The sequence below is a fragment of the Salvelinus alpinus genome, chromosome 3 (assembly GCF_045679555.1).
Source record: "Salvelinus alpinus chromosome 3, SLU_Salpinus.1, whole genome shotgun sequence".
Taxonomy (NCBI): Eukaryota; Metazoa; Chordata; class Actinopteri; order Salmoniformes; family Salmonidae; genus Salvelinus; species Salvelinus alpinus.
This window is the reverse complement of record NC_092088.1, coordinates 45,182,300-45,208,090: the sequence shown is the minus strand read 5'-3', so window position 1 is coordinate 45,208,090 and position 25,791 is coordinate 45,182,300. Positions and strand designations below refer to the sequence as shown.

The window sequence follows — 25,791 nt, the reverse complement described above, 5'->3', positions numbered from 1 at the left end:
CCCATGACTGCGTGGCTCCGTAAGTCTCCAACTCAATCATCAAGTTTGCTGACGACACAACAGTGGTAGGCCTGATTATCAACAACGACGAGACAGCCTACAGGGAGGAGGGGAGAACCCTGGCGGAGTGGAGCAAGGAAAATAACTTCTCCCTCAACGACAACAAAACAAAGGAGCTGATCGTGGACTACAGGAGACAGTAGAGAGAGCACGCCCCCATCCACATCAATGGGGCCTAAGTGGAGAAGGTTAAAAGTTTCAAGTTCCTCTGCGTGCACATCACTGAGGACTTGAAATGGTCCCTCCACAATGACACTGTGGTGAAGAAGGCGCAACAGCATCTCTTCAACCTCAGGAGGCTGAAGAAATTTGTCTAGGCCCCTAAGACCCCCTCAAACTTCTACAGATGCACCACCGAGAGCATTCTGTCAGGCTGTATCACCACCTGCTACAGCAACTACACCGCTTGCAACCGCAAGGCTCTCCAGAGGGTGGTGCGGTCAGCCCGATACATCACCGGGGGCACACTGCCTGCCCTCCAAGACATCTACAGCACCCGGTGTCACAGGAAGGCCAAGAAGATCATCAAGGACATCAGCCACCCGAGCCACAGCCAGTTCACCCTTCTACCATCTAGCAGGCGAAGACAGTACAGGGGCATCAAAGCCGGGGCAGAGAAAATTGAAGATGGCTTATATCTCCAGGCCATCAGACTGTTAAGCAGTCATCACTAGCCGGCCTCCGCTCGGTACCCTTTCCTGCTCCTTAGATACTGTCACTAGCCAGCTACCACCTGGTAATCTACCCTGCACCTTAGAGACGGATGCCCTAGGTACAGTGCCTTCAGAAAGTATTCACACCCCTTGACTTTTGCCACATTTTGTTGTGTTACAGCCTGAATTTAAAATTGATTAAATTGAACAGAAATTGTCACTGGACTAGACACAATATCTCATAATGTCAAAGTGGAATTACAAATTCATCAACAAATTCATAAAAAGTTCAAACCTGAAATGTCTTGAGTCAATAAGTATTGTTATGGTAAACCTAAATAAAAATTTGAGAGTAGGGAGTAAAAATTCAGTTAAAAAGTCACATAAGTTGCATGGACTCGTGTTCAATAATAGTTCAATAATAGTGTTTAACATTATTTTTGAATGACTACCTCATCTCTGTACCCCACACATACAATTATCTGGAAGGTCCCTCAGCTGAAAAGTGAATTTCAAACACAGATTCAGCCACAAAGACCAGGGAGGTTTTCCGATGCCTCGAAAAGAAGGGAAGCTATTGGTAGATGGTAAAAAAAAGCAGACATTGAATGTCCCTTTGAGCATGGTGATTTTTTATATATTTTTTCGAACCTTTATTTAACTAGGTAAGTCAATTAAGAACACATTCTTATTTACAATGATGGCCTACCAAGAGGCAAAAGGCCTCCTGCGGGGATGGGGGCTGGCATTAGAAATAAAAATGTAGGACAAAACACATCATGACAAGAGAGACACCACAACACTACATAAAGAGAGACCTAAGACAACAACACAGCATGGTAGCAACACGACATGACAACAACACGGTAGCAACACATGGCAGCAGCACAACATGGTAGCAGCACAAACATGGTACAGACAGCAGCACAAAGGGAAAAAAGGTAGAGACAACAATACATCATGCGAAGCAGCCACAAGTGTCAGTATGTGTCCATGATTTAGTCTTTGAATGTAAAGACGGAGATAAAACTGTCCAGTGTGAGCATTTTTTGCAACTTGTTCCAGTCGTTGGCTGCAGCGAACTGAAAAGAGGAGTGACCCAGAGATGTGTGTGCTTTGGGGACCTTTAACAGAATGTGACTGGCAGAATGGGTGTTGTATGTGGAGGATGAGGGTTGCAGTAGGCATCTCAGATAGAGGTCTTGCGCTGGGTATACAGAGATGGCCAGTTTACAGAGAAGTATAGAGTGCAGTGATGTGTCCTATAAGGAGCATTGGTGGCAAATCTGATAGCCGAATCGTAAAGTACATCTAGCCACTCAAGAGCACCCTTACCTGCCGATCTATAAATTAAGTCTCCGTAATCGAGCATGTGTAGGATGGTCATCTGAATCAGGGTTAGTTTGGCAGTTGGGGTGATAGAGGACCGATCACGATAGAGCAAACCAAGTCTTTATTTAACCTTAGCCTGCAGCTTGGATATGTGCTGAGAGAAGGACAGTGTACCGTCTAGCCATACTCCCAAGTACTTGTATGAGGTGACTACCTCAAGCTCTAAACCCTCAGAGGTAATCACACCAGTGGGGTGAGGGGGGAACCACATGACCTTTGTTTTGGAGATGTTCAGACCAAGGTTAGAGAAAGATTGTTGGGCACTAAGAAAATGTTGTTGTAAAGCGTTTAACACAACATCTGTGGAGGGGCCATAAGACTGTATCATCTGCATATAAATGGATGATAGAGCCTCCTACTGCCTGAGCTATGTTGTTGATGTAAATTGAGAAGAGCATGTGGCCTAGGATCGAGCCTTGGTGACAGGCAGTGGCTGAGACAGTACATTTTCTGACTGTACACATTGCACTCTTTGAGAGATGTAGTTAGCAAACCAGGCCAAAGACCCATCAGAGACACCAATACTCCTTAGCTGACCCACAAGAATTGAATGGTCTACCTCAACAAGTTATTAATTACACTTTGGATGATGTATAAATACACCAAGTCACTACAAAAACACAGGCATCCTTCCTAACTCAGCTGCCAGAGAGGAAGGAAACCACTCAGGGATTTCACCATGAGGCCAATGGTGACTTTAAATCAGTTACAGAGTTTAATGGCTGTGATAGGAGAAAACTGAGGATGGATCAACAATATTGTAGTTACCCCACAATACTAACCTAACTGACAGAGTGCAAAGAAGGAAGCCTGTATAGAATAAAAATATTCCAAAACATGCATCATGTTTGCAACAAGGCAATAAAGTAATATTGCAAAAATGGGCAAAGCAATTCACTTTTTGTCCTGAATACAACGTATTACGTTTGGGGCAAATCTAATAAAACACAGTACTGAGTACCACTCTACATATTTTCAAGCATAGTGGTGGCTACATCATATTATGGGTTGGCTTGTAAACATTAAGGATTGGGGTGTTTTTTAGGATTAAAAATAAAATGTAATGGAGCTAAGCACAGGCAAAATCCTAGAGGGAAACCTGGTTCAGTCTGCTTTCCACCAGACACTGGGAGATGAATTCACCTTCACGCATAGCACCGACAGAAACAAACATCTCTCTGGTAAGAAAAAGGGCGGGGGTGTATGCCTTATGATTAACGAGACGTGGTGTGGTCATAACAACATACACAAACTCAAGTCCTTTTGTTCACCTCACATAGAATTCCTTACAATCAAATGCCGACCGCATTATCTACCAAGAGAATTATCTTCGATTATAATCACAGCCATGTATATCCCCCCCAAGCAGACACCTCGACAGCCCTGAAAGAACTTCATTGGACTCTATGTAAACTGGAAACCACATATCCTGAGGCTGCATTTATGGTAGCTGGGGATTTTAACAAGGCTAATCTGAAAACAAGGCTCCCTAAATTTTATCAGCTCATCGAATGCGCGACCCGGGCTGGCAAAATACTTGATCATTGTTACTCTAACTTCCGCGACGCATACAAAGCCCTCCCTCGCCCTCCTTTCGGCAAATCTGACCACAACTCCATTTTGTTGCTCCCAGCCTATAGACAGAAACTAAAACAGGAAACACCCATGCTCAGGTCTGTTCAACGCTTGTCTGACCAATCTGATTCCACGCTTCAAGATTGCTTCGATCACGTGGACTGGGATATGTTTCGGATAGCATCGGACAACAACATTGATGTATACGCTGATTCGGTGAGTGAGTTTTTAGCAAGTGCATCGGTGATGTTGTACCCACGGTGACAATTAAAACCTTCCCCAACCAGAAACCATGGATTGATGGCAGCATTCGCACAAAACTGAAAGCGCGAACCACTGCTTTTAACCATGGCAAGGCGACCGGAAACATGACCGAATACAAACAGTGTAGCTATTCCCTCCGCCTTGGCAATCAAACAAGCTAAGCGTCAGTATAGAGACAAAGTAGAGTCGCAATTCAATGGCTCAGACATGAGACGTATGTGCCAGGGTCTACAGACAATCACGGATTACAAAAAGAAAACCAGCCATGTCGCGGACACCGATGTCTTGCTCTCAGACAAACTAAACAACTTCTTTGCTCACTTTGAGAACAATACAGTGCCACTGACACGGCCCGCTACCAAAACCTGTGGGCTCTCCTTCACCGCAGCCAACGTGAGTAAAACATTTAAACGTGTTAACCCTCGCAAGGCTGCCGGCCCAGAAGGCATCCCTAGCCGCATCCTCAGAGCATGTGCAGACCAGCTGGCTGCTGTGTTTACGGACATATTCAATCAAGCCCTATCCCAATCTGCTGTTCCCACATGCTTCAAGAGGGCCAACATTGTTCCTGTTCCCAAGAAAGCTAAGGTAACTGAGCTAAATGACAATCGCCCCATAGCACTCACTTCTGTCATCATGAAGTGCTTTGTGAGACTAGTCAAGGATCCAACTCCAACTCAATCATCAAGTTTGCAGATGACACTACAGTGGTAGGCTTGACTACCAACAACGACGAGATGGCCTACAAGGAGGAGGTGAGGGCCCTCGGAGTGTGGTGTCAGGAAAACAACCTCACACTCAACGTCAACAAAACAAAGGAGATGATCGTGGACTTCAGTAAACAGCAGAGGGAGCACCCCCCTATCCACATCGATGGGACAATAGTGGAGAGGGTGGAAAGTTGGAAGTTCCTCGGCGTACACATCACGGACAAACTGAAATGGTCCACCCACACAGACAGCGTGATGAAGAAGGCGCAACAGCGCCTCTTTAACCTAGGGAGGCTGAAGAAATTTGGCTTGTCACCAAAAACACTCACAACTTTTACAGATGCACAATCGAGAGCATCCTGTCAGGCTGTATCACCGCCTGGTACGGCAACTGCTCCACCCACAACCATAAGGCTCTCCAGAGGGTAGGGAGGTCTGCACAACGCATCACTGGGGGCAAACTACCTGCCCTCCAGGACACCTACACTACCCGATGCCACAGGAAGGCAGAAAAGATAATCAAGGACAACAACCACCCGAGCCACTGCCTGTTCACCCCACTATCATCCAGAAGGCGAGGTCAGTACAGGTGCATCAAAGCTGGGACCGAGAGACTAAAATACAGCTTCTATTTCAAGGCCATCAGACTGTTAAACAGCCATCACTAACATTGAGTGGCTGCTGCCAACATACTGACTCAAATCTCTAGCCACTTTAATAATAAAAAATTGGATGTAATAAATGTATCACTAGTCACTTTAAAAACAATGCCACTATATAATGTTTACATACCCTACATTACTCATCTCATATGTATATACTGTATCCTATACTATACTATACTATTACATCTTACCTATACCTTTCGGCCATCACTCATCCATATATTTATATGTACATATTCATATTCATTCTTTTACACTTGTGTGTATAAGGTAGTTGTGAAATTGTTAGATTACTTGTTAAATATTACTGCACGGTCGGAACTAGAAGCACAAGCATTTCGCTACACTCGCATTAACATCTGCTAACCATGTGTATGTGACCAATAAAATTTGATTTGATTGGACCTTTCAGCAGGACAATAACCTAAAACACAAGGTCAAATCTACACTGGAGTTGCTTACCAAGAAGACAGTGAATGTTCCTGAGTGGCGAGTTACAGTTTTGACTTAAATCTATGGCAAGATCTGAAAATTGTTGTTTAGCAATGATCAACATATTTTGACAGAGCTTGAAGAATGTTGAAAATAATAATGGGCAAATGTTGCACAATCCAGGTGTGGAAAGCTCTGAGACTTACCCAGAAAGACTCACAGCTGCCAAAGGTGCTTCTACAAGTATTGACTCAGGGGTGTGACTGTGAATACTTATGTAAATGAGATATTTCTGTATTTAAATTTCAATAAATTTGAATTTAGGCTGTAACACAACTAAATTTGTAATAAGTCAAAGGGTATGAATACTTTCTCATTGAGCACTGGTAACTTTAATGTTTACATAATGTTTATTGTTGTGAAATCGTTTCTTTAGTTAGAAACAGATAAGGTTAGCATTCCTGCAACATTATTCTGCTGAAACGTAGTTTGATTTAACTACACTGAACAAAAATATAAACGCAACATGCAATAATTTCTACGATATTACTGAGTTACAGTTCATATAAGGAAATCAGTCAATGGAAATAAATGTATTAGGCCCTAATCTATGGATTTCACATGACTGGGAATACAGATATGCATATGTTGGTCACAGATACCTTAAGAAAATAAGGCGTGGCTCAGAAAACCATCTGGTGTGACCACCATTTGCCTCATGCAGCGCGACATATCTCCTTCACATAGAGTTGATCAGGCTGTTGATCAAGCTGTCTTCAATGGCTGTGCGAAGTTGCTGGATATTGTCGGGAACTGGAACACGCTTTTGTACACATCGATCCAGAGCATCCCAAACGTGCTCAATGGGTGAAATGTCTGGTGAGTATGTAGGCCATGGAAGAACTGGGACATTATCAGCTTCCAGGAATTGTGTACAGATCATGCTGAAACATGAGGTGATGGCAACGGATGAATGGCACGACAATGGGCATCAGGATCTCGTCACGGTATCTCTGTGCATTCAAATTGCCATCGATAAAATGCAATTGTGTTTGTTGTCTGTAGCTTATACCTGCCCATACCATAACCCCACCGCCCCCATGGGGCGCAACGCCATACACGCTGTCTGCCATCTGCCCAGTACAGTTGAAACCGGGATTCATCTGTGAAGAGCACACTTCTCCAGCATGCCAGTGGCCATTGAAGGTGAGCATTTTCCCACTGAAGTCGATTATATATTCATTTAAGGAGATGCGTCGTGCTGCATGACGCAAATGGTGATCACACCAGATACTGACTGGTTTTCTGATCCACGCCCCAACCTTTTTTTTAAGGGATCTGTGACCAACAGATGCATAGCTGTATTCCCAGTTATGTGAAATTCATAGAATAGGGCCTAATGACTTATTTCAATTTAATTATTTCCTTATATGAACTATAACGCAGTAAAATCTTTTAAATTGTTGCATGTTGAGTTTATATTTTTGTTCAGTGTAACTACTGCTGTACATACCCTTTTTCTACTTATATTCTGCCCATACTATCTATACACTTCACATATTTATATCCCGTACTCTGACATCACTGGTTCTGATATTTCTTAATCTCTTGTTTTTTCTTATTTTTTTCTTTTATTTTTGTTGGGATTATTTGTGTATTATTATTATACTGTTAGCCATTTACTGCACTGCTGGAGGTAGGAACAAAAGCAGTTCGCTGCACCTGCTTTAAAATCTGCTAATCTGTGTGTATTGCGACAATTAAACTTTGATTTGATACCTATTAGATAAACAGGTTACAAATGTTTTAACAATTTGCATTCAATTGCCCTTCCCTGTTACACACAACAAGCTTCCATTTCCTCTGTCACAAAGAGATTCAGGGCTGATTTAAGATGAAATTGTCAACCATGTTACAGTCAACCCTATTACTTTATTTGGCACTTAATAGGCACTTAGTAAGGTTTTACAAACTGATTGAACCTCTTGAGATGGGAAAACGTGTTTTTTATTAAGTTTGAATTTTTTCATAATAGAATGTTTAAATTATCCATATAGGCATCGAATTGGTGTAACAACCCACCTGAGTCTGTCCGAATGTAGCCTGTCACATTATTGAGTCTGTGAAATCACAAGGTGAGTCATTATAGCATACCGCCAAGGGTGATGTCTAAGACTTGGACTGGGTTTGGGCACATGGGAGTTCAGAGATCAGTAAGGGACACTTGGGAGGCGTGCAACCTACAAAAGAGATCGCATGGGCAGTATACCCCAGAAAGTGGATAGAGGGACCTGCTGCTCTCACACCAATGTTCTGTGACTGTGACCCTACTCAAATACTACATAGCAGCTTGTGCTACTGACCTTGGTTTCTGGGTCAATACATTTGAGAAAAAATGAACCCCAACAGTGCAGTTATTTTGAGAGGTGAGTTGACTGTCCACCATAGGGTGGACTGACTGATTGATATGAGACGGTAGTGACTGTCTGTAGTAGAGGGTCTCACACTTACTAGACTTTTCACAAAAATACCCTCGGCTACACATATTACTGCAATGTAAACTTGTGAACTTGTCACGTCTCGAGTAGCGCATAGGCCGACAGTTGCCCCCCTCTAAGCAAGGCAGAGTAAACAGACTTGTCTCGTTGAGACAACACTCTTACAGTTAATCCCAGAGCAATGTTTTTGAAACAGCTGAAATGTTATTAATTTTTTTAAGACTTATTTTATTTATTTTTTTACCTGAAATTGTAATAAACTGTTACATTCTGAAACTGTCGTCGTAGCTTTAAATCTCCCCAGGGAATTACCATGGTTTACAGTCACAATTAGCTTTTACCTAATATAATGACTTCCATGATATTGATAAATTGAAGCCTGGTTTGTTCTAAGGTAACTTTAATACACTAGTTTAAGCCTAAAAGCTCCTATTTGGCTAGCTATGGTTCAGCTAAACATCAGCATTCAGCTAACAGCCAGCACGTTGACGTGAGGATGCAGAAATTATGGTTAGCTAGTTAGCTAGCTTGCTAGTTAACGTTACCTAGCTGTGTAGCCTATATTATAATATGAATGACACTGTATGATAACGTTTTTACTGTACTTTTATATTCGTATTGGAGGAGTAAACGTTCATTATTTTTACTCTAACGTTACTTGATCCTGAAGCATGTTGTTAGTTAGCTAGCTAGCTAGCGGGAGTTATCTGTGTATTGTCAGCTAATTTAATGTGTATGGACAAGAAAATAAAACCTTTAATTGTCTGCACATACTTGTGAATTCTTGTATTATTCAAGAGTGTAATATGGTTTGGTTGCATTATTCAATAGTGTAATATGTTTTAGAAGAAAAGTTGGTTGGATTGTTAAATAGTTGTTGCTTAATACTGTGATATTTACGGACAATTTGAGCTGCGGACCAAGAACGTAGCATTGCCAGCCACAACGAAAGGTAAGGCAAAGATGTCATATGAATTGAAAAGTAGAAATCTCTTTTGCCACTCCTCAGACTCTCCTTCATTTCTCGTAGTGGGAATAGGGCCTGTATGGTCTCACTGCAGGAGTCAGGTTGGCTATAGGGCCACACACACTCACACACATACACGCACCCAGTGTGTGAAAGGAACCATTAATGAATTGACAGACTTTTAAAAAGGAGAAGCTAAGGGCATTCTCTCTTGGTGTCGGGGGACTATTGAAAAGCAGTATGGGTAGGGGGGGCTCTTGTAAGGTTAAGTCTGGAGTCTAAACTGGGCCTGGGGACGTCCGCGCTGGGAAACAGCCACTCCTCTGAAAGAACGTCAGACAGGTAGAGAAAGAGTCCTGCTGGGGTTTTCAAGCCCTAAAACAAACAGAGGGGACTCAGGGAGCCATGCAACCCGCTGCACGTCCACCTAATTTAGCCCCGGAGCTGGGAGAACCGTGGGGCACAGAACTGGGCAGGAATGTACGGGTGGAACAATGGCCACCTTTAAATGTCACACGCGTTCTCTCCAAAAACAATGCCCGTGCAATTTGTATGACAGACCGACCTCCCAACGCAGACATTTAACCCCCTCTTTTCAGAGTGGAATGCCAGGAATCAGCCAGGCGATTGTGGGGCTCCTTTGACGGGAATCTCGGAGGGATGGTTGGGATCCTTTGATGCTTTTTCCCTGTTTATCCATGAGAGAAGGCACCATGAAAAGTTGGGGTGCGCTCGAAAGCGCCACTTGTGTGGGATCCATCTGTATGGCTGATCATAGGCTTTGTGCCATTGAGATGAAAAAGACACAGAATTAATTGCAATGGGTGATAAAAGAAATGTGTTAAATTAAATTCAAATCAAAGCCACAATGGGTGACTGGTCAAGGTTCCTTTGCCCCAGGTTCCTTTGTTCCTTTGCCCCACTTCTAGTGGCAACACTAGACGTGTCAAGAAAGAGGAACTGATTCAAGAAAGAGGAACTGATTTTAATGAGACTGTTATAGAATAAAGGCATGTATCTGTCATAAAAAGGTCCTGATTTCTTGAAAAACAAAGAGTACAATTCTTGATTTATGAAACTAGAATAAATCAGACCTACCATTGTAATAGACAGAACAAATTGCTCCCTCTCTTCCTCCCCCGGTCTCACTCTCTCCTCTGTCCCCTTTCCTCTCACCTTTTTTCCCCCTCCTATCTCTCACCCTTTCCCCGCATCTATATTTCTTCACCTCTTTCCCTCTCTTAAAAAACTGTGGCAGCACATGACTTGAGCATCAGCATATTTGATCTCAGTCACATCCTGTGCCACTATTTTCCACCATCGGAAGACAAGTCATTCCTGGAATCAGCAGTATATTTTGGTTCCTTTCTTGTTCAGATCCTGATGCACCAGCTGCTTTACTGGCTATGTTTGGTGCTGCAGGTGTAACATTGTCTTAGTTATGATGTTTTCTCTCTGATGTGTCTACTGTCAAAGGGAGTGTGGTCACGCTAATGCACAGGGTTGGGGTGGGCTGATGCTGGTAGTCTTAGTTTGGGGTGGAGGAGGGGGGTGGATAGTTATGGTTGTGTGTCTGGAGAGGTTGAAGGTGTTTTGTGTGTGTGTGGGGGGATTATCACGGTCTGGGGGTGGGGGGGGTTGCTGTGTGTGTGTGTGTGTGTGTGTGTGTGTGTGTGTGTGTGTGTGTGTGTGTGTGTGTGTGTGTGTGTGTGTGTGTGTGTGTGTGTGTGTGTGTGTGTGTGTGTGTGTGTGTGTGTGAAAGCATCTGAGATATGGGAAATAAAAGACAGTTGCAGATACACAGTGCCACCATAACCCTCACCCTGCCCTCTCCCAGACTGCTTTGTGTACCTCAGCTGATTACCAGACAGGAAGTAACTATGGGGGACACAGATCAGCCAGGCCACTGGTGCCAATCATCACACTACAGTAAAAACATCATATTTTTCAGGACTGGGATCTTTAATCCTCTACTGAGAGAAAAGCACAAAGCACAAAACAAAAGACCTGAATACTATACTACATGTATGTACCATACAAGGGCATGTTGTGTCACGCCTTGACTTTAGAGATCCTTTTAATTCTCTATTTGGTTAGGTTAGGGTGTGACTAGGGTGGGCAATCTATGTTTTCTATTTCTTTGTTGACCTGGTATGGTTCCCAATCAGAGGCAGCTGTCTATCGTTGTCTCTGATTGGGGATCATACTTAGGCAGCCTTTTTCCACCTGTAGAGTGTGGGATCTTGTTTTTGTACTGTTGCTTTCCAGCCCTACAGAACTGTGCGTTTCGTTTTGTATGTGTTGTTTTTTTCGGTGTCATCAATAAAATAAAGATGTACGCCTACCACGCTGCACCTTGGTCTACTCCTTCCATCGACGAGCGTAACATGTTGTCTAGCAAGAACGAGCTCAGGTACACCTTGTAACCGTGTCAATATACAGTACCAGTCAAAAGTTTGGACACACCTACTCATTCCAGGGTTTTTCTATATTTTTACTATTTTCTACATTGTAGAATAATAGTAAATACATCAAAATAACACATATGGAATCATGTAGTAACCAAAAAAGTGTTAAACAAATCCAAATATATTTGAGATTCTTCAAAGTAGCCACCCTTTACCTTGATGACAGCTTTGCACACTCTTGGCATTCTCTCAAGCAGCTTCATGAGTTAGTCACCTGGAATGCTTTTCAATTTTTTATTTTATTTAACCTTTATTTAACTTGGCAAGTCAGTTAAGAACAAATTCTTATTTACAATGACGGCCTACAACGGCCAAAGGGACTGCAGTGACGCCTCTTGCACTGAGATGCAGTGCCTTAGACCGCTGCGCCACTCGGGAGCCCACAATTAACAAGTGTGCCTTGTTAAAAGTTAATTTGTGGAATTTCTTTCCTTCTTAATGCATTTGAGCCAATCAGTTGTGTTGTACAAGGTAGGGTTAGTATACAGAAGATAGCCCTATTTGGTTAAAGACCAAGTCCATGTTATGGCAAGACCAACTCAAATAAGCAAAAAGAAACGACAGTCCATCATTACTTTGAAAGTTTCTTCAAGTGCAGTTGCAAAAACCATCAAGCACTATGATGAAACTGGCTCTTCAGGAAAGGAAGACCCAGAGTTACCTCTGCTGCAGAAGATATGTTCATTCGAGTGAACTGCACTTCAGATTGCAGCCCAAATAAATGCTTCACAGAGTTCAAGTAACAGACACATCTCAACATCAATCGTTCAGAGGAGACTACGTGAATCAGGCCTTCATGGTGGAATTGCTGCAAAGAAACCACTACTAAAAGACACCAATAAGAAGAAGAGACTTGCTTGGGCCAAGAAACACGAGCAATGGACATTAGACTGGTGGAAATCTGTCCTTTCGTCTGATGAGTCCAAATTTGCGATTTTTGGTTCTAACTGCCGTGTCTTTGTGAGACGCCGAGTAGGTGAACGGATGATCTCCGCATGTGTGGTTCCCACCGTGAAGCATGAAGGAGGAGGTCTGATGGTTTATTGTTTCAGTGGGGAAGAAAAAAATTGGTGTGCTCCTTTGATTGGATTGACGGGTCGGAATTAGTGGCCTAGGTATGCATGGTGATGCATGGGAGGGACAGGGGTGAAAGGAGAGAAGAGGGTGGGGTGGAGGGGTGTAGTAGGGTCTGTGTAGAGGGTGGGGTGGACCCAAGGGGAGAGGGCCGGTAGGGGGGCTTCTGTTGGGCTCTGCCCAGGTCTCAGGCTTAGGGCCTCCTGCAGATTTGACTGACAGGGGGAGGTCCAACACCCTGGGGCACAACTACCATTTGATTATCTTTTTTCTTTCTTTTGTACCACTAATTAATTTACTATTTTTCCATTTTACTTCACAGTTTCAGAATCAACTGCTTTGGCATACAATGTCAAACTAAACGCGGCAGATCTCAAATGAAAAACAATGAGACAGAATAGCCAGAGAGAAGGAGAGATGGACAGAGAAGTCGACAGATAACTGTGCTGATGCAATGCTAGGTGGTTTGGTTGGCGTGTCTTCCTCTTGACGGCTGGGTGGGTTGGCAACAAGCCCCCAGTGTCCGGTCTGGGGCGTGAAGTCACTAGCTCTGCTGGTCAGCTACTACGTAGCAACCTAGCGGTGCCAAAAGCCCTTGTCTGCCCTAGAAAGCCTATGTAAATTACGATTGCCAGAACTCCCCCCCCCCCCCCCCCCCCCCTAAAACATGTAGATTACCGTTTTGGCCTCAAAATGTTGTTTTTTATAATCCCTACTGGGAATTATTTTAAAGTTCGCTACAAATCGAAATATTTAATTAAATAGTGATCCATTCCGACTACTACATTTGTCGTCACACAGGACCACGTGCTGACACAGACCAATCATGGTCCGGGAGGCTACGAGGAGGTTCGCGCCCTCATGCACACATCTTTGCACGTGCACTTAAGGGGGTGTGGTGTGCTATCCAGATGACAGCGCGGAGTCAACGAGCCTGTCAAGTGGAGATGGAGGGGCTGACCAATGTCTACGGGGCTGACAGAGGATGACAGAGGATGACAGAGCAGAGAACAGAAGATGGTCATGGAGATGGAGGATTGTCCTCACACTATGTTCGAAATATCAATTCGGTATGCAATTATAATTGAATAAGTAAATTATATATCAATTCCAAAACTACATCCTATGTCCAAGGTTATTTTTTATGATGACAAAATGATGCAGTTGCACAAATGATAAAGATAGTCTATAATCATATAAAAATAGAGATAAAATAATATAGTCCACTTTTTTCTCATGGGGTAATCCAATCTAGCCTAACCGAGTTGTGATCGGTTGTTGTGATGGTAGCCCATTAACTTTTTGTTTTCAGGTGGAATGATCATGGTCATATGATATCCAGACTAGATAAGGTACTCGCGCGCAATTAACTTTAGTTATTTTGAGTCTGATTTTACAAAGAGAGTGACCGTGCCGGCATGTTCTGTATTTAACTGTACTAATCGTCACTCAAAAGAGTCTAATCTTCGTTGACTCTCTCCGGCAGGATGAAAATGACTACATCGACCATGATCCTTTGCTAGTTACGGCCACTTTCATCATGAACCTTAGCAATTTTTTGGTGCCGCTTAGCTCCATTCAGCAATATGGCGCGCTTCAAATTCAAATACTTCCGGCTTCATATGCCATCGGGAGTTTTCTTTAGGATGACGCCAGCGCTATCACTATCTGCTGGTTTTAATGTCTAATGGTTTGGTGTTGAGACAGGGGCGTAGCATGGTGGGGGTACTGAGGCACAGGGGCAGCTGTCAGGCCCGTTAAGTGGAGAGGCCCGTTAGCGAAGCCCATGTTAATTAGTGTTGGGTAAACTAATTTGGTCCAATCAGGGTGGCGGGCCCTCAGCGAGTATGACCTCTGACCCCTGGTGACACAGGATACAATAGGGTTAAGGTCACACTCGCTGCCTGGCCCTTATTACTCTCCATTACTCACATTACTCACCACTCACTGGGCTGCTCTGCTGGGGCAGGAAGGGGGGGACAAACAGCACAGAAATACAATGAACCGGTTCTGTCCCTCCGAGCACTGCCCTGATGTAGGGTCAGACCACTCACTGATATTATAGCTGCTAAGGTCAAAGCCTCTCTCACCTGATGTGGGACAGGAGCCCCCTCCCTAAAACCCCTCAATCCCCAATCACCTCCCTGAGCTGCTACTACCACTCCATCCTGAAATCCTCACATAGCCCACCCCCATCTCTGTGGCCCCCAACCCTTCTCCCTTTCCTTCCCAGTCCGCTTCTCATCATTAGGACATGCTGGGTCTCTGCTGCCGTTTGGGTAGACTCATCAGCTGGCTGCATTATCTAAGGACCTGTGTGGAGGGGTCACACAAACTAACTCAGCTCCTGCTGGGAACTCAGCCAAACTAATATACACACACACAATCACACGGTCAAACACAGAGGCACGCAAATGTGCACATTGCCACAAGCATGCATGCACTCGCACAGGCACACGCGTGTTCTCCTGCTGGGAGACGATCCCAACAGTACTAACAATGTTAGCTCCAAATCAACAAGCTGACTGCACAGGGTGCTCCACCCCTTCCTAAGACCACCACAAAAACTCCACTTGTGGTAACCCATCCCCATTCTTAGCTACAACATCACTTTCAGTTTCCTAACAAAGAACTGGACAAAATCCTGGTCTAGGAATCTATTCAAACAAATTAAATGTTATGAGAATTATTTCTCAGTTAATAGGGGATTCTCCGATTCCCCCCCCCCCCCTGGGAATTAAAAAGTAACCTTTTTGAACCCGCTCGGAGTCAAAATACAGGAAATCTAAATGAAGTCTGAAAGTCAAACACATCAAAATGTAAACTTTGTGTCAAACACCATAAAGTCAATGTATGGACTTAGGGAGCAGCATTTCATCTATTCACCCTCTGGTCTCTGGCTCAGTGACTCAGTGTTCTAATGACATGTCCATTCTACATCGCTGTGGGTTAGTGGTGTTCTTTGGTGTCAGGCTGCACATTCTAAGCCACCAGCGTGGCTTTAGCATTTGGCTTGCATCACAAGTCACGACAAAAGTATACCATTTCCATGTGTATGACTTTCAGCTTACTACCTAAACCTTCTGAGAGATGGGCTACAAGGGAAACAGATGGACAATTTATCCTTCGCAGTATTGTAGCTTATGGCAAAATAAAAAATTGAAGCTTCATGCAAAATAAATACAGTTAAACGTATAGTTTAAAATGGTATGTGGCTATCTGACAGCAAAATAAAATGTTACATTTGACCTGACTCCAATCCTTTCGTTATTGCCAAAGATGTAAAGGACTGGCACCACTTCTGTGTAATTCAAAGAATCCCACACAAACCTATCCCATGAAAAGGAATACTCCAAACAAAACAAGTAAGTCACCATTTATTTAAACTAAGCCCTAGCCAATTACAGAAGAATAGGCTAAATAGTAGAGACGAACACAGACCCATGCAGGCGCTGGGAATGTAGAGGCATGGCGATGGACTCCAGGGGCAATTTAGCTATGCCCCCTGCCCCCCTCCTCCTCCCTCCTCTAGCCAAAAGAGGTTGTTATTTTGTTGCGCTTGACCCCCGGCATTGTGCCCACTGTGTATCTAGTTTGTAAAAAAGTGCTTTTATCTGCTCTCTAAATATGTCTGAGCTCAAAGGGTTATGATGCTTTTATATCAGCCGGGAGGGGGACAATGGCAGGGGCTCGCCCTGACCCACCCCACACCCCCCTCTGCTCTCACACACACACACACACACACACACACACACACACACACACACACACACACACACACACACACACACACACACACACACACACACACACACACACACACACACTGTCCCCAAGCCCCACCCCACCCCCCAATACCCCCCTCTTGGCCCTTTTGGCTTCTGTTTGTGTCCCCTCTGTCTGAGGTCACCAGGACAGCACCAGGGCATTCCACACACAGCCCCTCTGCTCTGCTCTGCTCAGCCAGCTGGAACGGAACAGAACGGCCCGCCACCATGTATTGAAAACACAAAACACCATCCAGTCTCGCTATAGTAACGGCTATCCTCTAACTAACAACAGCTCAACATTACATTTCAGATTATGCCGATTATGAGCAAAGTGGATTTCTATAATGGATTACAACAATAGACTATGCCATTTAGCAGACTCTTTTATCCAAAGAGACTTACAGTCATCGTGCATATATTTTACATATGGGTGGTCCCGGTAATAAAACCCACTATCAAATAGAACAACACATCACAGCAAAACTCCCCTATCTGACCTAAATAACTCGTATGCATATGTATCTGTACTGATGTATGTATGTTTACAACTGATAGATGCTACTGAATGTAACTTAAATATATGAACATGGAAATGTAATATACTGTATGAACGTATTTGGATGGAGGCCTAAAGTAATGGGTCTCTCTGTTTTTCTCAGTGTTGTGTCAGTAGGACCTGTTTTGGTTCTGTTGTTCTTATTAAACATTTGTGTAGTTCAGTCCTTGAGCTATTCTTGTCTATTGACATTCTGTTTTATGTCATGCTGCATGTTTTGTGTGGACCCCAGGAAGAGTAGCTGCTGCTTCGGGAACAGCTAATGGGGATCCTAATAAAATACGAAATACTATCCGGGCGCTGCAAGTGCCAAGCTCTACCAACTGAGCTTTTTCCACATTTTGTTAGGTTACAGTCTTATTCTAAAATTGATTAAATTGTTGTTGTTTTCCTCATCAATCTACACACAATACCCCATAATGACAAAGCTAAAAAAGGTTTTTAGAAACGTTTGCACATTTATTAAAAAAAAAGAAAAACGGAAATATACATTTACATAAGTATTCAGACCCTTTACTCAGTACTTTGTTGAAGCACCTTTGGCAGCGATTACAGACTTGAGTATTCTTTGGTATGACGCTACAAGCTTGGCACACCTGTATTGGGGAGTTTATCTCATTCTTCTCTGCAGATCCTCTCAAGCTCTGTCAGGTTGGATGGGAAGCGTCGCTGTACAGCTATTTTCAGGTCTCTCCAGAGATGTTCGATCGGGCTCTGGCTGGGCCACTCCAGGACATTCAGAGACTTGTCTTAAAGCCACTCCTGCGTTGTCTTGGCTGTGTGCTTAGGGTCGTTGTCCTGTTGGAAGGTGAACCTTCGCCCCAGTCTGAGGTCCTGTGTGCTCTGGAGCAGGTTTTCATCAAGGATCTCTCTATAGTTTGCTTCATTTATCTTTCCCTCGATCCTGACTAGTCTCCGAGTCCCTGCCGCTGAAAAACACCATGCTTCATCTTAGGGATGGTGCCAGGTTCCCTCCAGAAGTGACACTTGGCATTCAGGCCAAAGAGCTCAATCTTGGTTTCATCAGACCAGAGAATCTTGTTTCTCATGGTCTGAGAGTCCTTTAGGTACCTTTTGGCAAACTCCAAGCAGGCTGTCATGTGCCTTTTATTCAGGAGTTGCTTCCGTCTAGCCACTCTACCATAAAGGCCTGATTGGTGGAGTGCTGCAGAGATGGTTGTCCTTCTGGAAGGTTCTCCCATCTCCACAGAGGAACTCTGGAGCTCTGTCAGAGTGACCATCGGGTCCATGGTCACCTCCCTGACCAAGGCCCTTCTCCCCCCGATTGCTCATTCGGCCAGGTGGCCAGCTCTAGGAAGAGTCTTGGTGGTTCCAAACCATTTAAGAATGATGGAGGCCGATGTGTTCTTGGGGACCTTCAATGCTGCAGAAATGTTTTGGTACCCTTCCCCAGATCTGTGCCTCGACACAATCCTGTCTCGGAGCTCTACGGACAATTCCTTTGACCTCAAGGCTTGGTTTTTGCTCTGACAAACCATGTCTGTGCACGGGGCATTATCATGCTGAAACAGGAAAGGTCCTTCCCTAAAACTGTTGCCACCAAGTTGGAAGCACAGAACCATCTAGAATGTGACTGTATGCTGTAGCATTAAGATTTCCCTTCACTGGAACTAAGGGGCCTAGCCCGAACCATGAAAAACAGCCCCAGACCATTATTCCTCCTCCACCAAACTTTACAGTTGGCACTATGCATTAGGACAGGTAGCGTTCTTCTGGCATCAGCCAAACCCAGAGTTGTCCGTTAGACTGCCAGATGGTGAAGCGTGATTCATCACTCCAGAGAACGCGTTTCCACTGCTCCAGTGTCCAATTTCATGATGCTCCCGAAGAACAGTTATTGTGCTGACTTTGCTTCCCGAGGCAGTTTGGAACTCAGTAGGGAGGGTTGCAACCGAGGACAGACAGTTTTTACACGCTTCAGCCCTCGGCGGTCCTGTTCTGTGAGCTTGTTTGGCCTACCACTTCGTGGCTGAACTATTGTTGCTCCTAGACGTTTCAACTTCACAATAACAGCACTTGACCTGGGAAGCTCTATCAGGGCAGAAATTTGACAAACTGACTTTTTGGAAAGGTGGCATCCTATGACGGTGCCACAATGAAAGCCACTGAGCTCTTCAGTAAGGCCATTCTAGTGCCAATGTATGTCTATGGAGATTGCATGGCTGTGTACTCGATTTTATACACCTGTCAGCAGCGGGTATGGCTGAAATAGCCAAATACACTAATTTCATGTTCACTGGGCGGTTGTATCATTGACCCAATGTATGCTATGATGGAGACCACAAGTAGTGTTGTTTCCATTCTGTACATTGAACAGCAGACCTTGTCTCTCAGGTAGAGCAAGTGAACGCGAGGAACACCTGTATGAGGTGTTGTGTAATGAGAGGCCTGTGAGATGTGTGTTTGTGAGGTACGTATGAATTGTGCGCATGGGTGTGTGTTTGAAGTAGCTTAGGAGTGTGTAAATTTGAGGTACCATATGTCTGTGGCTGTCAGGTGTGTATGTGAGATGTGAGTTATGTACGTAAATGTGTATGTGTGTGTGTGTGTGTGTGTGTGTGTGTGTGTGTGTGTGTGTGTGTGTGTGTGTGTGTGTGTGTGTGTGTGTGTGTGTGTGTGTGTGTGTGTGTGTGTGTGTGTAATGAGTGGTTCAGAGGAGCTGTGATTATTCTCGCCTCCTGCAGTGCGGGTCCTCCGGCTCTGTGGGCCCTAGAGAAAGCGCCCTGTATTTAGCGTGTGGGAACGCACATTCTGCCCCTTATCGCTGCATTGTTGCAGTCTCTCTCTTTTCTTCTCTTTTTTTAACTAATTGAATTCTTGACTCCTGAGCCACAGGCCCAGCCTGAGAGAGACGAAAGAGAAAGACATGAATTTCAGGCTTTTTCTTGCGGTTGAGTGGGGCAGAGCAGTGGGGGTGAAATTGGAGTGGGGGGGGCTGGAGGGGGCGTCTCCCTGTACTTTGATACTAGAGGTCAGAGGTCAGCCTCCCTCCGTGGTGAGAAAGTGGCGAATCGGGGCGGTTTATCCAACAATCATTTTCTTTGGAAACTTTCAAAGGCATTGCCCCTGCAACATCTTTGTAGTTGTGCTTGAGGAATTCTAGACAAAACAAACCCCGAAAAAGCGCCCCTTTCTCACCTCTCCTCAGGGTAGCTTCTCCCTCCAGTGGCTTCCAGCCCCCTCTCCTTTACGAGTGGTCAGTGTAAACCCCCCTCCCTCCCCCACCCCCTAGTCTTCCCGACATACATTGTGTGCCTGCATTTTGGCGCTGAGAAATGGATTGATCTCATTGGCTCTTTGACACTGAGCGTCAAACCCTAATTGGTTCTTTGGAGTAGTCTGTTATTGGCAATCCCTTGCTGCTCACCCTGTAACACATGCACACAGGTGATTCTCTGGGTGTATGAGTGACAGCTTTTGTGGTGACTCTCTCGTGGACACACAGTTATCTGATTAACTGATTAACACCAGAGTTCCAATCAATCAATTTATCAAATTGTATTTGTATGGCTGAAGTTTTTGAAATAAGCCTATATTTGTGACAAAGTGTCAGACTTAAACCCACAATGAAAAAGCCAAGGTGACAATGGCAAGAATTCCCTAGATGGGATAAACCTAGCTTTCATTACATTGGTCCTAGACCATTTCCTTACTCTTCCTACAGAGCAATATAGCAGCAGTAAACAGCACCATAACTCAATGCAACAACATATGGTAGGAAATCCAATCAGCTGTGACGCCATGCTCTCTCCCGTTGAATAGTGACCTGCCTCGGCAGCTCCAGCACCCAAGACTCAACCTGTTCGTTCTTGTTGGCCCAAGCCTGTCAGGAAACACCTCAGTCAACTATTAACCACCTGCCGCTTCTTTATAATTCAAAAGCACATCACCAAGAGTGGAAAGAGAGGGTGAGAAAGGGAAAGAGAGAGGAAAAGAGAAAGACAGAGACAGAGAGTGAGAAGACCAGTAACTGAACCCATTTTCACCCTCATCCTCTGTAACTAATACAGCAAGTCCTCATATCTAATGTGTAGTCTTGGTACGGGGTTGGGGAGTAGGTCTGTCCCTGACCATGTCAGAGTCAAGTCCAAGACCCGATTCGACCCCTTTTACTCAATTGCTGATCGATGACAGAAAACCTCTTGGACATGGACCCAACAGAGCCCAGGCCTATTCCAGTAACCATGTGCCATATGAGGTGGGCCTCTGGACACATACAGTATCCCACAGCGTGGTGTGGAAAGATACACTTGATTGAGAAAAGCAATCTGAGAGAAAAGGCCAGGGCCAGATTTACTGCTGGGATCAATCTCGTCCAGCGCAGGCAGGGACAACACGGAGCCGCATCAGCCTTGGCATTTCACTGCGGCCACAATACACCTCTCTGTAATCCTCTAACAGACCTTGAGGTGATATTCACTGTAAAACGAGAGAGAGGGAGATGGAAAACGAGGGACACCCGAGAGAGGAAGATTACACAGAGAAAGGGGGAGCGGGGAGGATGAAGAGAGGGAGAGGGAAACATTTCAAAGCCCCCAGCCTGAACACTAGGGTCAATATAAAAAGAGCAGTGGCAGTGTAGCGGAGCGGAGGGATGACCATTGGGTAATAGCAGTATAGTAGTGGTACTATTGACCACAGAAGTGGATATGACCATTGTTGGTTAGCATACACTCAATAGCATGACAGCATAACAGATACTGTGTGGGAAAGCAGCTCTAGAGTAGTAGTGAAGCTACAGTACGGTAGCATCGCTACAGCAAGGCATAGCCACGTTAGCAATAGTATGGCAACCCCCTGTCTCCTGCTGCCCCCTCGCTCTCTACTCTTTAGATTCCTTAATTTTATTTATTTATTTAACCTTTACTTAACTAGGCAAGTCAGTTAAGAACAAATTGTTATTTACAATGACGGCCTACCCCGGCCAACCCTAACCCAGACGATGTTGGGCCAATTGTGCGCCGCTCTATGGGACTCCCAATCACGGCCGGTTGTGATACAGCCTGGAATCAAACCAGGGTCTGTAGTGACATCTCTAGCACTGAGATGCAGTGCCTTAGACCGCTGCGTCACTCGGGAGCAGGGACAATTACATTTACAACACAAGGGGCTCCCTCTCTCTCCCTTTCCCTACAACATCAAATCAAAAACATGGCGCAACCACCTCGTCGCTTTCGACTGTCCTTTAAAACAAGATTAAACAAACTTTAAATTCCATGGTTAAACCGTGTCATGCCACACAGTTGGAAGATTGGAGAGCTGTACAATAAAGAGTTGGTTATCAGATTTATTTTGAGCCATTTCCTTATTGACAAGACTTGTGTCATGCAATCATTTAAAATGTATTGGCGGTACCATCACATCACTGACTCTGGCTATGACATCTCTCTCCTTGTATCCCCCTAGCTCCAGGAGTGATCAGTTTGAAGGGGTAGGTGAGTTTATAGGTTTATCAGTGAGTTGACACCTTGATTCCAAGGGGCCTTTTAATTAACCAGGTCATTGGCCAGTGTGTGGAAGGAGCAGATCCATTATCAGGGGGCAGCAGGCTGAGGCACGGCTGCTATTTCGACCAGCAAATTGGAGAATTAATGAAGTGGATAATCGCCCCGTACTCTCAGAGCTGACGTCCTGGCTGAGCAGACAAGGCCACCGGGGCTCAGTGTGAGTGTGTGTCAGTGTGAAAGTAATATATACTGAAGGAGTGTGTATGACAGAGAGAGCGAGTGAGTTCATATTGTCCGTGACCCTGTCTGTGTGTTTCTAAAATAAAAGTGTGTTTGTGAAGTTGAGTTTCTATACTGAATGAATGTATGGCTGAGGGGACAGGGGTCAATGAGCAGACACAGACAGTCTCACTACAGTATCACAGTCTTCCAGGTCTACCCCATTTCTATTCCAGTCAATGAATGGAAATGGAATGCATGAATCTGAACAATCCACCCAGAAGATGATGGGTGTCTCTGATCGCCTAAATTGAACAGAGTTGACCCAGGGCCTGTTAGCCGAGGGGAGCTGCCCCCTGTGATCGTGACTCATGGTGTTTCCACTCTGCTGCGGCTTTAAGGCCAGTTTGACGGATCAGCTGCCTGCCGGTCTGGGGCAAGTGGTGAAGCAGGGATACTGTTACAACCTTGTGCGTCTGTGTGTCATTAAGGGTGTCTGTTTCTGTTTCTGTGCGTGTGTGTGTGTGTGTGTGTGTGTGTGTGTGTGTGTGTGTGTGTGTGTGTGTGTGTGTGTGTGTGTGTGTGTGTGTGTGTGTGTGTGTGTGTGTGTGTGTGTGTGTGTGTGTGTGTGTGTGTGTGTGTGTGAGCAACATTAAGTGTGTGGGTGTGTACATGGCTGAGCAATCAAAGGGCCTATGAAGGCAACCCCGCTTTGCCTTGATATCCTGTTTTTTCACCTCTCTCGATCCCTCTTTCACTGTTCCCCAGACCACCTGAGGGAAATAAATATCGTCCTATGCAGTAAAAGAGGACAATGAACCCACTGCTAGGGTTCATCTAGCCCCAACCCCGACCATCACCTAAACCCAAATTGGTGGCTGACAATTGTTCACATAACAATGGCATTACCGAAGCCAGGGTGTTGTACTGGACCATGGGGGTTGTCCTGAGGGGGCAGGACTCTCATATATGATGTTAGTTTAGCTGTCCGACTATTTTGGAACATTCTAGGCATGTACGTACCTCTGTGTGGAACTAATAGCCACAGACCACACCTTGTCATTCATGGGGATAGTGCCTCCGGGGCAGTTGGAAGACAAAATCCAAATCTAAAAGAAAACATTAGGAAAATATACACATTAAAACCATTGTAAATGCGATAAAACCATAGTTGTCTGTGGTTGACAGTTAATTTGCTAATATGCCACAGGGTGGAACACGCAATTTATTCGCCCAGCTTGCATTTGACACACACTCTTGGGTTGCCACCCAATGGGACACTCCAGTAGAGCTCTGTCAGCCAGTCGCATTTTAAAGAAACTGACACATTATGTGCTAGCATACTAGCGTGTCTTACCCGGGCTGTTCTGTCTCTGGAGCCGCAGACCATCAGTCCTCCTATGCAGCCCAGTCAGTTCACCTTCTGCTTGTGACCGGAAAACTCTACAGAGAACCCATTCCTCCTGTGGTGCGCCAGGATCTTACCATCACTGAAAGAGACAGATAATGGTTCATCATAACAGACGTGAGTGTGCTTCTATGGCCGTGGGTCTGCAGTAGTGATGATGCTTCTATTTTCGTTAGTCTAAATATGTTCACAGCAGGAATGGCATATGAGTACTGAAGCAAAATGCTGGACTGAACATCAACCACTGATAATATTCCTTCCAGGGGTTTGGGTCAAGGTGATTACTGCTCGTTACCTTCCTCCACTAACGAGGTGTACACTACGATGTCTGCAGCCTGAGACAGACACAGCACATCCCCATCGAGGCTGTATCCATGGCAACAAGCTGTGGTGGGAACACACAATCGAAACATTTGTTTTTCTACACCTCGCTTCAGACTTCACGGATTGAGGTGACACGGTGACTAAAAGGAGATAATGATCCTCCCTTTAGTTGAAACCTTGTCAATTGCACAACCAGAAGGGAACACTTTTTAAAGTTATCTAAGGATGGACAGTAAGCCAACCATTGACTCTCTGGATAGGGCATAGCAGTACTCCTAATGAGCTTCTCAGTCCCAACATCGAGAACTATAAGCTATTCAGCAACCATTTTCCAAAGACATTAACACCTAAATATCTAATACCATTTACTTGTATACAGCTTTATGAAAACAAACTAACAATAACTCGACAGGAACTCATTGTCAATTATTTCTCCCTAACCCTTCACCTGCCAATCCCTGTCGTGTGTTCAGTTGGGCTAGAGATGAGATGGATGAGGATAACTTCTGAATCTACACTATGTCACCATGAGGCCAAAACTCACAAACACACTCACTTAATCCTCCATTTGATCATGACTTCCTTTCTGCAGAACCCATGGTTCCAGTTCTGAGATACCTTCACTCTGTCCTTCAGCGGGATGTGGAGATACCTGTGACACGGACAGTGATGTGATAACACAATTATAACCCCCGAAGAATAAAAAATAAATATAACCTACGAACAGACGACGCTCACAAACAATTCCCCAAAAGGCATTGAATTACAGCATTGCATGATATGAATATCACATGGCATAGTGGGACACCTCAAACAGAACCATATTGTTCATATGCATGTTGCAATTAGGATCTAGAGGGGATAAAGGCAGCTAGAAAGATACCAGACTGGTCGGACTTCAACTCAACAATATCATCCAGGTCTGGGTTCCCGAAAGCATCGTAGCAATAAGATCATCTTAATTCCATTTAAACTAAATGGACGAAAGATTATCTTAGTGCTACAACGTTTTTGGGAAAACCCAGTACAGAATAGTAGCATATGTATTCACATGTGTTCATGAGGCTGTGCCAGAGGGGGTGGATACGGGCTGGAGGAAACAGCCTGCTCCTCTCACAGAGCTGAGGGATGTGGTATCCTGTAGCTCTCAGCAGGAACACCAAGTTCATTTACACTGGCGTTAGGCTGCATCTCAAAGGAGACCCATGGTTTGATTAGAGTGGCTGTCACTGTGGCACATGGAGCTGTGCTGGGGGAAGAGGCAGTGATGCCAGAATGGCTCAGGTCC

The 25,791-nt window shown here is 44.7% G+C and overlaps 1 pseudogene; it reads right to left on the bottom strand.

Moving 5' to 3' along the window:
* LOC139570804 (F-box/WD repeat-containing protein 4-like) overlaps nt 1–24,260 on the bottom strand; it is a 38,076-nt pseudogene extending 13,816 nt beyond the window's left edge.
* Nucleotides 24,261–25,791: the final 1,531 nt, after the last annotated feature.